This window comes from Limulus polyphemus, unplaced genomic scaffold (assembly GCF_000517525.1).
Source record: "Limulus polyphemus unplaced genomic scaffold, Limulus_polyphemus-2.1.2 Scaffold3802, whole genome shotgun sequence".
Classification (NCBI taxonomy): Eukaryota; Metazoa; Arthropoda; class Merostomata; order Xiphosura; family Limulidae; genus Limulus; species Limulus polyphemus.
The window spans coordinates 106,512-110,245 of NW_013669412.1; the positions used below are offsets into that span (position 1 = coordinate 106,512).

Genomic DNA, 3,734 nt, shown 5'->3' on the forward strand with positions numbered 1-3,734 from the left:
GTTATATGATGTAATTTCATGTAAGTATTTCTAGCCATGATCTATGTAGGTTAGTGTGCAGACAGTTAAGAAAGAGTTAATGCTATATAATGTAAATATTTATAGCCATGATCTATGAATAATAATGTACAGACAGTTAAAGAAGAGTTAGTGCTATATGATGTAATTTCATGTAAATATTTATAGCCATGATCTATGTAGGTTAGTGTGCAGACAGTTAAAGAAGAATTAGTGCTATATGATATAAGTATTTCTAGCCATGATCTATGTATGTTAGTGTGCAGTAATGGTTTTACGGTATTGTTGATTTGAAGTTTAAAATCCTTGCACGGCTATGATTGCTTGTTTCGTTTTTTAGGCCCCCTGTTGGCTTAGCAATAAGTTTGAGGCCTTATGTCGCTAAAGTTCGGGGTTCAATCTCTGATACAAACAAACACACAATGTTTTTTTTAAGCATTTTAAAAATCTTCGATCATAAAGAAAGGATATTCCAATCATTAAAAATTACACAACGGAAAATCCATACAACTACAGCAAAATCGTAAAAATAGTTATGTGACTAGAGGAAAAAACTGACAATAAGTTACAGTTTTATCACTTTTTTTGTTCACTGCGTTTGGCAGATTTTAAAGTGTGGAGACCATGCGACTTTACATTAAATGATGCGAAAAATATAGAAATGATAAAAACAACAAGGAAGGAAGAAATGACGATTTCTTATTATAATGTTCTACAGATTAGCGTGCTTGGACTGTATCTCCGAGGGTTCGTGGTTCGCGGCCTGTTGTCACAAATACGCGCTTCATACTCTGGGGTCGTGGGTCCGCTATAAGGGATTAAAATTTAATCCGATTATCTTCCAGATAAAACTAACATAAGAGATGACAGTGAGAAATGTTGACTAGCTACTTTCCCTCTAGTCTTTCAGTTCAAAATTAAAGGCGACTTAGCACAAATAGCTCTTTGCGCGAAAATTCTGAAACAAACAAACACATAAAGATAAAAACGGATTTGAGTTATTATAACTAGCCGCTTCTAAGTGAGAAAAACGAATAAACGTACTTTAAAAATTTCACGAAATAAGTTGTTTTCACGTCTTAAATTAATCAAAGTTTAGCGTCGCATTTCTTTCCGTACATCATTTAATTTAAGGGTATTTTTTAATAGATCGAATCAATATTGAAAAAGTCCTATTCAGAGAGCAGATTTTGTATTAGAATTTGGAAATTCAGAATATTTTACGTGTGCTGCCTTCAAAATCAAAACGTATACAAGTTTGTTTGCTGCCTTCAAAATCAAAACGTATACAAGTTTTTTACTTTACGAATAATAACTTTTTTTAAAGCATTTGTTTTCCCGTACAAACTTGAACACTGTTCGGAATGTTAACTGATAGTTTGTTTTATATATATACACAAATCTTACCAGTCTGTTGTTAAGGGTTTTTGGTCAGCGGTATCAAAAGTTCAGTTCGGAGCTGGCTGACGAAGTTGTTTTCGTCTCGATGAGTCTAGGTTAAAGGTTATATATGAGTGAAAACAATAGTTTTAGTATCTATTGAATCCAGGTTCTCGTGTCGAGTTTTCAACCGGAGAGGCTTTGCTTATGATAAACATTATATTCAGGCCGGAGAAAGTTCAGCAGAAACGCACGCACGTTCCTTGCAAGTCGGTTCGTGAGCCGGTGGTTCCACTCGTCTTCGGTTTTGTGGCATTCTCTTGACTGGTAAAGGCTTTTCGTGATCACACCAGCCGCTAGAGGTCGCCTTGCATCGCCGATAGCGCAGTCAGGTTATATTAGTTTATGCGTGACATATTATCAAGTGTTGTAGTGTGGAAATAATGGGGTCCTGCACCCCCCTAGTTCTAACTAGCATCCTAGATTTTATGCTTAAAGATTTAATAACTAATTATAATCAACATGATTCTTTGTGATTATCCGTTACTGATGATACAATAAAGTATAGAAAAAATACGTATTGGTCAGGAGAAATCTCGCGAGTTGAGGCACACCCTATAAGAATGTTTTTCTGCCACACCTTTCAGCAATGCTGGGTATTAATTGTAATATATCATAAAATATATTACTTGTATGCTTCTTTTAGTGTTTATATTTCGCGTTCCATAACTATGGAAATTCGTGTCTTGTGCAGTTATTATTTATGGAAGGATCTACATTACGAAATATATCTGACTATTTCCGAGTTAAAATTGTAAACGGTAATGAAAATAAAAATACTTTTACGATTGACGCGCAAACGCTATTACAAAGATGGCGATATCTGTTAGACATTACGTTTGTTTATTACGGATTTCGCGCAAAGCTACACGAGGGCTATCTGCACTAGCCGTCCCTAATTTAGCAGTGGAAGACTAGAGGGAAGGCAGCTAGTCATCCCCACCCACCGCCAACTCTTGGGCTACTCTTTTACCAACGAATAGTGGGATTGACCGTCACATTATAACGCCCCCACGGCTGAAAAGGCGAGCATGTTTGGGTGGACGGGGATTCAAACCCGCGACCATCAGATTGCGAGTCGAGCGCCCTTACCACCTGGCCATGCCGGGCCTAGACATTACGACGCAATTTCTGTCCGAAGGATATTATTATGAAGAACAATACACTTACATAACCAGTGATGCGTATGCTTTAATATAACTGCCCATGCTGAAGTCTAAACCCGTAAATAACAAATATCGAACCATTACCAACATCGACGACAGAGGATGTGGTAATATAAAACATATTTTATCTGCCTCTTTGCCCAATCATGTAAAACCTATATGGTTTCCTTCGTAACGCCTGAGGTACTTAAACTGTATTTTGTGCAGCCTGCTTCGCAATTCACACCCATAACTCTATATGTTGGTTATCAAAGACCACCAGAATGTTCCACATTGTGTCCGATCCCCCCACCCCCTTCCCCAACGAGTCTATAGATACCTTACTTTAAGTGTAAATAATTTATTGAAAGAATCATATTTTAAGGTTTATTGATATAACATTTTCAGTTTTGTTTTTTAATATTTCACTCGCAATTTTCTTTTGTTAAATAATTTCGTGTATTTGTTATGCATCCCTCCCTGTAACTTTCCTGTGTTCCCCCCCTCACCCCAGTTTGGAAAAACCCTGATTCAAAGAATTGACACAACAGTAAGTTACAACGTTTGGAGTCTATTTTTAACGGGCTTTGCGTTTAGTTTACATCATGGCTATAAATTTTTACATCATATAGCACCAATTCTTCTTTAACTGTCTGCACACTAACCTACATAGATCATGGCTATAAATATTTACATCATATAGCACTAATTCTTCTTTAACTGTCTGCACACTAACATACAGAGATCATGGCTATAAGTATTTACATGAAATTACATCATATAACACTAATTCTTCTTTAACTGTCTAATATAACAAACAGACAAGACGCAGTGTAATTATATGGAAACTTTATATTCAAAGTGATTCTTCTTCGGCTTTTCCCTTCAGCAGGGTTCGCCGTCCTTCTCACGTGTTGCCATCCTCCAATCATCTCTATTTATTGCCAGGTTTCTGCAGTTCCTTTCTTGTTCATGTCTTCTTTAACCATATACCAAACAGACAAGACGCAGTGTAATTATATGGAAACTTTATATTCAAAGTGATTCTTCTTCGGCTTTTCCCTTCAGCAGGGTTCGCCGTCCTTCTCACGTGTTGCCATCCTCCAATCATCTCTATTTATTGCTAGGTTT

At 36.6% G+C, this 3,734-nt stretch overlaps 1 protein-coding gene across 1 annotated transcript in view; it reads right to left on the reverse strand.

Annotated features, from left to right (window-relative positions):
- The window catches only part of LOC106470067 (slit homolog 3 protein-like), a 49,138-nt gene extending 47,481 nt beyond the window's left edge, over window positions 1–1,657 (reverse strand). The window contains exon 1 of the mRNA XM_013930592.2: window positions 1,426–1,657. The gene's annotated coding sequence lies outside the window, so the exon portion shown is untranslated. The remainder of the gene's footprint in view (window positions 1–1,425) is intronic.
- Window positions 1,658–3,734: the final 2,077 nt, after the last annotated feature.